This window comes from Salvelinus alpinus, chromosome 9 (assembly GCF_045679555.1).
Source record: "Salvelinus alpinus chromosome 9, SLU_Salpinus.1, whole genome shotgun sequence".
In the NCBI taxonomy this organism is placed as follows: Eukaryota; Metazoa; Chordata; class Actinopteri; order Salmoniformes; family Salmonidae; genus Salvelinus; species Salvelinus alpinus.
Window position 1 is genome coordinate 72878416 of NC_092094.1, and position 13911 is coordinate 72892326.

Consider the following 13911-nt stretch of genomic DNA (forward strand, 5'->3'; position numbering starts at 1 on the left):
AGAAGCTCTCACTTTGTTGTAAAGGGCACTTTGCTCGGTTTCATTCAAGGCTGAGCTCACCGCAACGCCTCAGCGGACTTTATGCTAGGGGGGTATTGATCTGTGTGTGTTTCAGCCTACTGATTGCATGTAGAAAACAGTGCTACATTCCTCAGGGCTAGTGGCTATCTAGCCACGAAACCAAAGCATTCTTCTCCCTCAATCCTCATGATAATCCTTCTGGACCCCTTCAAACATTCGCTCAACTTTCAGGTGTCTTATTTGAACCTATAATAGAGGGGTATTTTCGAGTCCTTGTTGAAATTCCGCAATATAACACTGATAATATACCATATTCTTCTCTTGAGTGATTTAAATTTCAGGTCTTGGGAAGAGAGGGCGTTTTAAAGACGGTCTTGATGGGTAGGTCACTTTGTTTTTCTTTGAAAATGCCTTGCACAATGGGCCTCATACAATACCTCCCTCTTGCCTCCTTTCTCATTTGACATAGTATATTCTTAACAGTGATCCATTGTGGGCCTTATGACAAGAAAATAATCTATTCGAAAAATGACTTTGGAACTGGAGGGGAAGAGGAACCAGAATCTAGATCAATACGGTTTCAGGAGGCTGTGAGTGTTTCTGAAACTGAATTTCCACCTTCTTCCATGTGAATTGTTTTGACCTTGATCTCAAAGGAGATATGTCTCTCCTTCTACCCCCGGCCTCCCTACACCATGATTATCCTGTACAGTTTGAAAGATCACCTTTGTGGTGAGCGGCACTTTTCTCTGCCCCCCTCGCCGCGCGTCATTATCTTGCCTATCTAGAAAAATAGAACAAAAGATGTCACCATGCAGGCATCCATAGCGCACCTTTATGTTTGTTATGCACTTTTCTCTCATTATTCCCTCGGCTGTCTAAATTGCTTCTCCACGATAACTGAATTTAATTGAGAAAAATGCAGGGTGACAAAGAGTATTTTGCTGTGTTAATGGGTTGGTGTTAAAAGTCCTCGCTCTTTTAATGGCCTAGCTCTTAAAACCATCTAGGTAAAAGCGAGATAAAGTTTAGAACGTTTGTTCATAATCAGTTTACTGCAGATTGCTTGTGTACTGTTTCGAGGCAAGGTTTAATTCAGTTTTTTTTAATCCTGCGCAACAATATCTACAATATCTTCTTTCCATTTGGATTTACAATGATACACAGGGCCACCAGACAGACCAAAGAAAACGGGCATGAACGCATTATATATTTCTGCCAAAATAAACATCCAACTGTTGTCCCCAGATGATTGTCCAATGCCAGGAAGTCATTCAGGCTTCAGTGGACAGAAACACATGTTGTGACGGTGCATGCAAAAATAGAATGATGCGCCACAGCTAGAAGTCCTGCGAAATGAAAACAAACTCAGGGCATTAGCATGTCTCAACTGTGCCTCAATCAAGGTTTTCTATGGCTCTCTTTGCCTTTCATGTCTCAGTGGAACTGGAGATAGACACTGCATAAAGCCATAGTCATGTCTTCTCAGATGGATACTAGGACAACCTGTTCTCCTGCTCAACCTGTTCTCCTGTCCCTTTCAACCTTGCAGGTTAGCAACACCAAAACAGAGCTTCATTAATACTTTACCATGTCCATGCTGGGATAATAGAGATGAAATAATAAAATCACACTCATTGATATGAAGATGTATTACTCTCTTCTGTGTATCCCTGATCTGGACTGGATCCAAGGTTGGTGGATTAGCTTGGTGTGGAATATTTTGGACTCCCATTGCGTTGTCTCAATTTTAGACATGAACTGTTAAAATGGTTTGCGATATCAAAAGCAGAACGAGTCAATATCATTGGTGAGGTTAAGCACATAACATGGTCACAGCTCACAAATAGGTTGAATTGAATTATTTTAGAGAGAGGGGAAAAAATCCCAGATGACAGTTACATGGAATAGCCTTCTTTTGACACAGCATAGCCGTCGCTTGTGAGTCAGTTGGCATTCTCATACAATGAAAATACGTCTCAGTGTACCATATCAAGGAACAAATGTGGCAAGTTATTCAAGCAATATCAACAATATCAGAGCTGTCTGCCACAATGGTGATGGAGGCAGGAACCCAAAATGCATTACATTTTCATTATGACCAAAGCAATGTGGTTCATAGCAAAGGTGCACTTTCTGTGCACCCCATTTATTCGGAATGAAGAGGTGGCGGCTGCAGTTCAATGACCTCTTATCTGATGGTATGCCTGTCATTGAAGCCATCAGAGTGAAAGGATTAAGCCCTGGCTCATATCGATATAAGTCCTGAATGGACACACACACACCACGAACACACACACACACACACACACACCCCACACACACACACGTCGTAATGAGTAGACCAATGTGCAGCGTGCGTAGAGTTCCACATCTTTTAATAAACAGAAACTCACCAAACAAAACAACAAAAGCACAACCGAAACGTGACGCTACTGGTGTGCACACAGGCAACTATCTGTAGACAAGATCCCACGAAACACAAAAGGGGAAATGGCTGCCTAAATATGATCCCCAATCAGAGACAACGATAAACAGCTGTCTCTGATTGGAAACCATACCAGGCCAACATAAACCATTAATCCCCTAGATGACCCACCCTAGTCACGATCACGCCCCAACCAACAGAGAATGAACAGCTCTCTATGGTCAGGGCGTGACACACACGGGGACGTCATGCTTTCATATATGCTCTCTCTCTGTTGTTCTTTCTTTCTCTCTATCTCTCTATCTCTTTCTCTTTCACTCTTTCTCTCTATATCTCTTTCTCTCTTTCTCTCTATCTCTTTCTCTCGCTCTCATACGGTACATATTCTGCATGCATGTGAACACAATGTTCTGCTGCTCGTCATACTTGTTTGAGCTGATGCAGACTGTTTCGTCAGTATGCATGCCACCAAATTTGGATTCTATTGGCTTTCTGTTACAATACTTGACCCGTGTGCCCCCCTTTTTGCTTTATCTTCAGTAAATGAGGAAATATGCTGACTTCAAGCGTGTCAATTTTCATTATTTCTTCCTTACTTGTTCTCATCTGGGGATTTAATGTGGGAATCAAGCACCGGCCAAGTTGACAATTAGATATGATTACTTTCAGATTGCATGCAACTCTGGGTTAACGCCATCATTTAAAATCATCTCAACATAAATTTAAATAAATATATATATTGATCAACTAGAATCTAGATAATTATCCGATCACTCCAGTATACTTCATTTGTTAGGATTTATAAGCGATTCACAATGCCAGTATGGGAAATGTTAAGCCCGATGTTGATTTATCTGTTTCAACATACGTGATTCGAGTTGCTTGAGGCCCTGCTCTTGAACCCACCTGTTTGCTAAGAATTTCATCAGATATTACTTCTTCGACATGCATAATGTATCGTTATGTCTTTACCCATCTGACTCAAGATCAGGGAAATGTACTTATGTAAAAGAAAACGGGTCAACCAATTCTCTGTCTCTGCTGAGTGTCTCTCGCCCTCTCATCCTGAAATGATTTCACCTCACTGTGGTAAATGTGAGGCTCTCGAGTGGCGCAGCGGTCTAAGGCACTGCATCTCAGTACTAGGGGCATCACTACAGACACCCTGGTTTGAATCCAGGCTGTATCTCAACCGGCCATGACTGGGAGTCCCATAGGGCGGGGCACAATTGGCCTGGGTTTGGCCGGTGTAGACCTTTCACTGTAAATAAGAATTTGTTCTTAAATGACTTGCCTGGTTAAATTTAGTGGCATTTTTGGAATGAAAGAGGAGCTTCCCTCGCAGTGAGGAACTCAGAGAATAGTGAGTTTTAGTGACTAAAAGCCTAGTTTGCCACCTCATGGCGCTTCTAGGCAGCTCTGTAGGAGGTTAGATCATGGGTCCCCTATTCCAGCAGAGGGAGTGATTGGGTATTGGCCTCTTGTCTGAAAAGGGGGACATTTTTTATATGAACTTTTTAGATGTGCGTACAGGCCCTCCATACTACCAGAGAGGTTATCAACTTATTCAGTACATTTGACACTTTTTCAGTCATTTAGCAGACACTCTTATCCAGAGTGACTTACAGGAGCAATTAGGGGTAAGTGCACATCCATTTTTCACCTAGTTGGCTCTGGGATTCAAACCAACACACTTTTGGTTACTGGCCAAACACTTTTAACCACTAGGCTACCTGCCGCCCTACATATGGCTTCAAATATGTCTTTTGTTTATTACATATGATGCTCTGTGCTGTCCAGTAGTCATATATGATAATAAGTAAATATTCTATAGTGATTCGCCCTGGATGTTAGATACGATTTTCTATGGTGGACTCTGAATTGACTATTGTGTTATGTTCCTCAAAGCAAATATTAGTTGTCCAGACAGCATTTTGTTTTAATTCACATGATTTCCCCCACAAATCAAATCAAAGTTTATTGGTCACGTACACAGATTTTCAGACGTTATTGCAGGTGCAGGGAAATGCTGGTGTTTCTAGCTCCTAATAATACCTAGCAATACAAAACAATACGTACATAATTCCAAAAATCGAAGGTGTTGCAACTGAAGTGCAGTTTTTCCTATTGCATCAAGGTACATATGGGTTTTAGGCCTGGTTTACCTGGTCTGGAGTGATCACTGATTTCTCCCTATTACCCTCCAAATGATACCCATTTCTGAGCAAGACAGACTGACTAAGACAGAATGCAATGATGTCATAACTAATAACTAATTTAGTAATAATAATAATAGTAATGATTTATCATTCACAATTCACTTCAGCAAATCTTGGAATGTATTGGAATATTTAAGAAAACAGGTATTTGCATGTGGCATTTAAATAAGTGATAACCCGTCCAAAGAGTCTTCACTGTCACGGGTCCCTCCGGAACTTTCATTGCGCACACCTGGCCACTATTCCCACTGATTGTATTTGTATATATGTGCCCTTTGTTCACCATGGTGCTGTCGATTACTGTTACAATGTCCGTTGGTGCGTGTGAGTACCTGTGCTGTGTGTTTTGGTCTTTCGTGCCCTTGTGGATTGCGCAGATGATTACGGTCTCATCCCGTGTGTTAAACATCGTGCGTGTGTGTTATTTTTTCAAGGTACTCCTCGCTCTTTTGTTTGAGTTTCAACCCTGTGTTTTTGTTACGTGTTTGTTTGGTCTTCGTCCCCTTGCCCTTACACGCCACGCCGTAATTTGGGTGAAATAAAAACCCATATTACGTATTCCTGCTCGTGTCTCCCGATCATTCATGCCAACGTGACATTCACTTCTGAAAAGTTTGATGCACCACATACCAGTCGGTGTTTTATTTTTCATGATATTAATAACATTTACTATGTTTTTCAAATAACTTGACATACTCAAAAGGTACAGTTCAAATTGTTCACGATGGATAGATTTTTTCCCTCCAATTCTGGAGGTTACAACTTTGATAAATAAACTTCCACAAAGGGCCTTGAATGTTGTTTAGATAGCAGATTGTTGATTTCTTTCATGTGGCTAACTGGTGTGAGAATTACAAAAATCGAATCAAATGTTATTTGTCACATGCACCGAATACAACGGGTGTAGACTTTACCGTGAAATGCTTGCTAACGAGCCCTTCCCAACAATGCATGTGACCATAAGAATGAAGCTATATACCAGTACTAGATCAATGTGCAGGGGAGCAAGGTCAAGGTATTTGAGGTAGATACATGTATGTTCAAAAAGGCAAGGTAATGTGACTAGGCATCAGGATAGATTTAAAAAAAAAAGTAAAATAAAGAACAGTGGCAGCAATATATGAGTGTGTGTGTGTGTGTGTTGTGTCGTTGGGTGTGTATGTGAATAGTGTATGTGAATGTGTGTGGGTTTTGTGTGAGAGTGTCAGCATAGTGAGTGAATTAGTGTGTACAGCATAGTGTATATACACTGAGTGTACAAAACATTTGTAATAATATAATATTGTTTGCCCTTAGAACATCCTCAATTCGTTGGGGCATGGACTACAAAGTGTCAAAAGCGTTCCACAGGGATGCTCGCCCATGTTGACTCCAATGCTTCCCACAGTTGTGTCAAGTTGGCTGGATGTCCTTTGGGTGGTGAACCATTGTTGATACAAACTGTCACGACACAAGGGGAGACCCAGATGCAGACATAGGAGGCAGATGGTTTGAGCTCTGGTTTTTATTATAATCCAAGGGATAGACAAAAGGCAGGTCTGGGACAGGCAATCGTTCATAGCCAGGGCAGAGTCCAAAACGGTACAGGGCGGCAGGCAGGCTCGAGGTCAGGGGCAGGCAGAGTGGTCAGGCAGGCAGGCTCAGTCAGGACAGGCAAGGGTCAAAACCAGGAGGACGAGAAAAAGAAAGACTTGGAAAAACAGGAGCTGAGAGAAAAATGCTGCTTGACTTGGCAAACAAGACGATCTGGCTCAGACAGACAGAAAACACAGGTATGAATACCCAGGGGATAAGGTGGGCAATACCTAGAGGGGCGGTGGAGACAAGCACAAGTGAAACAGATCAGGGTGTGACACAAACAGGTAACTGTTGAGAATGAAAAACCCAGCAGCATTGCAGTTCTTATCCAGAGCGACTTGCAGGAGTAATTAGGGTTAAGTGCCTTGCTCAAGGGCACATTGTCAGATTTTTCACCTAGTCAGCTCTGGGATTTGAACCAGCAACATTTAGGTTACTGACCAAATGCTCTTAAACACTAGGCTACCTGTCGCCCTACATGTGGCTTCACAAATGGTTTTTGTTTATTACATATGATGCTCTGTGCGGTCTAGAACCAGTCAAATCCAAGATGGCGTAGCAGGAAGACGTGTGTTGTTTTGTCCCGTGTAAATACTCAGTTTTCTTTCTAGTTTTTTTGTATATATATCAAGTATATTTCAAACTATTTTTATCCATTTTCAAATGAAATATACCTTCCTGCAACCTGCCTCACCCAATGTGGTATGGATCTGCAATTTTTTAGACCTTATAACTAGAACCTCCATCAGAAGCTAGCCATCAGTAGCTAGACAGCTAATTAGCTACTAGCTATTTAGTCATTGTTAGCAACTGCTAGCGGTCTTCACATTTAGCTTAGACACCAGCCGCTTTAGCCCGGATAATACTTGCCAGTCTGCACAGCGCGATATCAGCCCTGAGCATATCGGACTGCTTTCTTCCACTACATCACCGGATTCCTGCCACAAGCTCTGGACCATTACACCGGATTATCGCAGCTAGCTAGCTGCTACCGAGTGGCTATTGTGGTTAACACCCTTGTCCAGAAGCAAGCACCAGTTAGCCTCGAGCTAGCCTCAAGCTAGGCCCATCTCCCAGCTAGCCAACGAAGTACACCAACTACAATACTTCTCTTGCCAATTGGCCTGGACCCTTTGTCGACACGGAGCCCCGCCGATCCATCACGACTGGACTCCTGACGTAATCCGGCATCTGCGTCGTGGATGTCGGTGAAGACCCATCTGCTAGCCCCGGCCCACTAGCTTTCTGAACGCCGTGTCTCCCGCTCGCCTAGCGTAGTAACGACTACCGAACGGCTCCCTGTTTCATCTATTGCTGCTCATTGGACCCTATGATCACTCGGCTACACAGCTGATGTCTGCTGGACTGTTAACACGGTACTTAATTTTGTTTATCTGTCGGCCCCAGCCTCGAACTCAGACCCTGTGTGTAGCTAACTGACCCTCTCTGCCCATTCATCGCCATTTACCCATTGTTGTCTTAGCTGTTTACCCGCTGTTGTCTTATCCGTTGTTGTCTTAGCTCTCCCAATTAACGCCTGTGATTGCTTTATGCCTCTCTCTAATGTCAATATGCCTTGTATACTGTTGTTTAGGGTAGCTCTCATTGTTTTATTTTACTGCGGAGCCCCTAGTCCCGCTCAACATACCTTAGATAGCTCCTTTGTCCCACCCCCACACATGCAGAGACCACATCTAGCTTAACTGGCGCCTCCAGAAATGCAACCTTCATCGTCACTCAATGCCTAGGTTTACCTCCACTGTACTCACACCCTACCATACCCAAAGCCTCCCCATTTCTCCTTCACCCAAATCCAGATAGCTGATGTTCTGAAAGAGCTGCAAAATCTGGATCCCTACAAATCAGCTGGGCTAGACAATCTGGACCCTCTCTTCCTAAATTTATCCACCGCCATTGTTGAAACCCCTTTTACTAGTCTGTTCAACCTCTCTTTTATATCGTCTGAAATTCCTAAAGATTGGAAAGCGGCCGCGGTCATCCCCCTCTTCAAAGGGGGAGACACTCTAAACCTAAACCGTTAGACCTATATCCATCCTGCCCTGCGTTCCTAAAGTCTTCCAAAGCCAAGTTAACAGATCACCGACCATTTCGAATCCCACCGTACCTTCTCCGCTATGCAATCCGGTTTCCGAGCTGGTCATGGGTTCATCTCTGCCACGCTCAAGGTCCTAAACGATATCATAACCGCCATCGATAAAAGACAGTACTGTGCTGCCGTCTTCATCGACCTGGCCAAGGCTTTCGACTCTGTCAATCACCACATTCTTATTGGCAGACGTGGTTTCTCTAATGACTGCCTAGCCTGGTTCACTAACTACTTCTCAGATAGAGTTCAGTGTGTCAAATCAGAGGGCCTGTTGTCCGGACCTCTGGCAGTCTCTATGGGGGTGCCACAGGGTTCAATTCTCAGGCCAACTCTTGTCTCTGTATATATCAATGATGTCACTCTTGCTGCGGGTGATTCTTTGATCCACCTCTACGCAGACGGCACCATTCTGTATACATCTGGCCCTTCTTTGGACACTGTATTAACAAACCTCCAAAATGCCATAGAACACTCCTTCCGTGGCCTCCAACTGCTCTTAAATGCATGCTCTTCAACCGATCGCTGCCAGCACCAGCCCGCCCGACTTGCATAACTACTCTGGACGGTTCTGAGTTAGAATATGTGGACAATTATAAATACCTACAGTTGAAGTCTGAAGTTTACATACACTTAGGTTGGAGTCATTAAAACTAGTTTTTCAACCACTCCACAAATTTCTTGTTAACTTCTTATGGGCAGGTGGGACGGTAGCGTCCCACCTGGCCAACATCCGGTGAAATTGCAGAGTGCGAAATTCAAACTACAGTATTATAAATATTTAACTTTTTAATAAAATCACAAGTGTTATAAGGAAGTCTGTGTGTAGCTGGTGTATAGGAGTCAGGCGCAGGACAGCAGATATGAGTAAATAACCGTATTTTACTCAACATCTAATAAATGCAATACAAAAACAGAGCCCACAATAACGAACCTTCCTACATAGAAACAATCACTCACAACAAACATGGTGGAACAGAGGGTTAAATAATTAACAGGTCTTTGGGGGATTGAAACCAGGTGTGTAAGACAAAGACAAAACAAATGGAAAATGAAAAGTGGATCGGCAATGGCTAGAAGGGCAGTACGTCGACCGCCGAACGCCGCCTGAACAAGGAGAGGGACCGACTTCGGCGGAAGTCGTGACAAGTGTAATACATCGAAATAAAGCTTAACTTCTTGTTAATCCAGCCGTGGTGTCAGATTTCAAAAAGGCTTCACGGCGAAAGCAAACCATGCGATTATCTGAGGACAGCGCCCCGCATACAAACACATGAAAAACATATTTCAACCAGGCAGGTGCGACACGAAAGTCAGAAATAGCGATATAAAAAATGCCTTACCTTTGATGATCTTCTTCTGTTAGCACTCCAAAAGGTCCCAGTTACATCACAAATGGTCCTTTTGTTCGATAATGTCCTTTATATCCATAAAAACACAGTTTAGCTGGCGCGCTTCAGTCAATAATCCACCCACTTTCCCTCCATCAAAATGCATACAAAATGAATCCCAAACGTTACTAATAAACTTTTCCAAACAAGTCAAACAACGTTTATAATCAAACCTTAGGTACCCTAATACGTAATTAAACGATAACATTTAAGACGGAGAATCGTTATTGTCTTTACCGGAGAAAAATACCAAAGAACGCGCTCTCTTCCACGCACTTGGAAACACAACAGCCAAAATGGGAGCCACCTAGAAAAACTACAATTTCTGGCAAATTCTTCCAAAAACCAGCCTGACACTCTTTCTAAAGACTGTTGACATCTAGTGGAAGCCCTAGAAATTGCAATCTGGGAGGACTTGGCCTTATAATAAAAGTGATAGCCATTGAAAATAGAGGTAGGCAGAATTTTTTTTTTTTGGGGGGGGGTTGGTTTGTACTCAGGGTTTCACCTGCCATATCAGTTCTGTTATACTCACAGACATTATTCTAACAGTTTTAGAAACCTTTGAGTGTTTTCTATCCAGATCTATCAATTATATGCATATCCTAGCTTCTGGGCCTGAGTAACAGGCAGTTTACTTTGGGCACGCTTTTCATCCTGATGTCAAAATACTGCCCCCTTACCCAAGAGAGGTTAACAAACTATAGTTGTAGGAAGTCGGTTAGGACATCTACTTTGTGCATGGCACAAGTCATTTTCCCAACAATTGTTTACAGACCTGTAGATGTATTTCAAGGCCTACCTTCAAACTCAGTGCCTCTTTGCTTGACATCATGGGAAAATCAAATTAAATCAGCCAAGACCTCAGAAAAAAATTGTAGACTTCCACAAGTTTGGTTCATTTTTTGGGAGCAATTTCCAAATGCCTGAAGGTACCACGTTTATCTGTACAAACAATAGTACTCAAGTTTAAACACCATGGAACCACTCAGCCATCATCTCACTCAGGAAGGAGACGCTTTGTGTCTCCTAGAGATGAACATACTTTGGTGCGAAAAGTGCAAATCAATCCCAGAACAACAGCAAAGGACCTTGTGAAGATGCTGGAGGAAACGAGTACAAAAAATCCACAGGAAAACAAGTCCTATATCGACATAACCTGAAAGGCCGCTCAGCAAGGAAGAAGCCACTGCTCCATACCGCCATAAAAAAGCCAGACTACGGTTTGCAACTGCACATGGGGACAAAGATCGTACTTTTTGGAGAAATGTCCTCTGGTCTGATGAAACAAGAATAGAACTGCTTGGCCATAGTGACCATCGTTATATGTTTGGAGGAAAAAGGGGGATGCTTGCAAGCTGAAGAACACCATCCCAACCGTGAAGCACGGGGGTGGCAGCATCATGTTGTCATTGAGTGTATGTAAACTTCTGACCCACTGGGAATGTGATGAAAGTGGGTCTGACATTATTCTGACATTTCACATTCTTAAAATAAAGTGGTGATCCTAACTGACCTAAAAGAGGGAATTTTTACTCTAATTAAATATCAGGAAGTGTGAAAAACTGAGTTTAAATTTAATTGGCTAAGGTGTATGTAAACTTCCGACTTTAACTGTAGGTGTCTGGCTAGACTATAAACTCGCCTTCCAGACTCATATTAAGAATCTCCAATCCAAAATGAAATCTAGAATCGGCTTCCTATTTCGCAACAAAGCCTCCTTCACTCATGCTGCCAAACATACCCTCGTAAAACTGACTCTCCTACCGATCCTTGACTTCGGCAATGTCATTTACAAAATAGCCTCCAACGCTCTACTCAGCAAATTGGATGCAGTCTATCACAGTGCCATCCGCTTTGTCACCAAAGCCTCATATACTACCCACTACTGCGACCTGTACGCTCTCTTTGGCTGGTCCTCGCTACATATTCGTCGCCAAACCCACTGGGTCCAGGTCATCTATAAGTCTTTGCTAGGTAAATATCCGCCTTATCTCAGCTCACTGGTCACCATAGCAACACCCACCCGTAGCACGCGCTCCTGCAGGCATATTTCACTGGTCATCCCCAAAGCCAAGCCGCATTTCCTTCCAGTTCTCTGCTGCCAATGACTGGAACGAATTGCAAAAATCACTGAAGTTGGTCGACTTATATCTCCCTCTCTAACTTTAAGCGTCAGCTGTCAGAGCAGCTCACAGATTACTGCACCTGTACATAGCCCATCTGAAATAGCCCATCCATCCAACCAACTACCTACCTCATCCCCATATTTGTTTTTGTTTTTCTGCTCACCAGTATCCAGTGTAAATTGCTAAATTGTAATTACTTTGCCACCTCCTTACTTCATTTGCACAGATTTTTCTATTGTGTTATTGACTGTACGTTTGTTCATCCCATGTGTAACTCTGTGTTTTTGTTGCACTGCTTTGCTTTATCTTGGCCAGGTCGCAGTTGTAAATGAGAACTTGTTCTCAACTGGCCTACCTGGTTAAATAAAAGGGAAATTAAAAAATTAAAAATACATGATAATAAGAAATTATTCTATAGTGTTTCGCCCTGGATGTTAGATACAATTTTCTATGGTGGACTCTGAATTGACTAGTGTGTTATGTTATTCAAGGCATGCTTCCCACAGTTGTCACATTGGCTGGATGTCCTTTGGGTGGTGAACCATTCTTGATAGACACAGGAAACTGTTGAGAGTGAAAAACCTTGCAGCGTTGCAGTTTGACACAAACCGGTGCGCCTGGCACCTACTACCATACCCCGTTCAAAGGCACTTAAATCTTTTGTCTTGCACATTCATTCTCTGAATGACACACAAACACAATCCATGTCTCGAGGCTTAAAAATAATTATTTAACCTGTCTCCTCCCCTTCATCTACACTGAAACAGATTTATCAGGTGACATCAATAAGGGATCATATCTTTCACCTGGATTCACCTGGTCAGTCTATGTCATGGAAAGAGCAGGTGTTCCTACTGTTTTGTATGCTCTGTGTATAGTCTTGATGTGCAGTCAGTGCAAGATAGGGTCAATGCAGATATTTCCGTAGGGATTTCTTAATCGTAGGTTAAAAAGATTGCCCATAATGTAACTTAGAGATGCCATGGTGAGTATTTCCTCAGGGAAAATTCTTTTACACGATTTAATCAGATTTAAGAGGACAAAGTTCATATCAACACAGACTATGCACAGGAGAGTACTGCAGTATACACTACAATATGATTCTTCCATTGGGCTTTGTGGCAAGGACATCAAGATTTAAGTCACTCGCTCAAACCCCATGAACTACCCAGTGAGCAGCACTCATGTCCCTGGGTTTTCAAATGCTAATGACGAGTGGCGCTGAAAGCCTCAAATTGGGACATGCAATTCATCCTGTGGTGTTTGGTGAGGCCTAGTTCATGTTGGAAAGGCTGGGGTCCTTCCCCTTCCCCCCTCTAGTCTTTTGTGTGCTGCCGAAATAGGCACAGATGTTCGTCTCGCCTCACACAGGGCCACTCTCCCCCTAATCGCCACCCTGTATGTGTACGGCTTGCACCTGCCCAACAGCTCTCTCTTTTTCTCTCTTTATCTCTCTCTCCACTGAATTAAGGTCTTGCCTGATGTCTCCCAATATCGGCTATTTCTCAGGCGCCTGATTCTTAAAACATTGAACTGAGGATTGGGGGATGAAGGGAGGAGAGGGGTGGGTGGAAGAGGAGGTGGGGGTACTCTTTTGTTAATGTGGGGAGAGGCAAAAGAGACAGAGGGGTTAGCCTTCCCCACTCCATCTGGAGACAATTTGGAACATAACACCCATGTATCAGCTCAGCCAAACCTCAATGCTGATGGTGCATTTGGGTTGCCCCCCTCTTTAGAGGTGGTAGATGGATGTGAGAGTAGGAGAGCCCTTAGAAATGGGACCAAAGTGCAGTTTGCTATGCATCTCCCGTAGTGTGGTGTGATTTGTTCATCTCAAAATGGTGCTTTCCAACTGTGTCCGGATATTTGTCCTTGCAGTCCAACGTTTTGTCACCATAGGTTTCTTGGAAACAATTTGTATGCTTTTAACTTGATTTCTTTGGGAGAAATAATTTGAGATGTACAGTGGGGAGAACAAGTATTTGATACACTGCCGATTTTGCAGGTTTTCCTACTTACAAAGCATGTAGAGGTCTGTAAT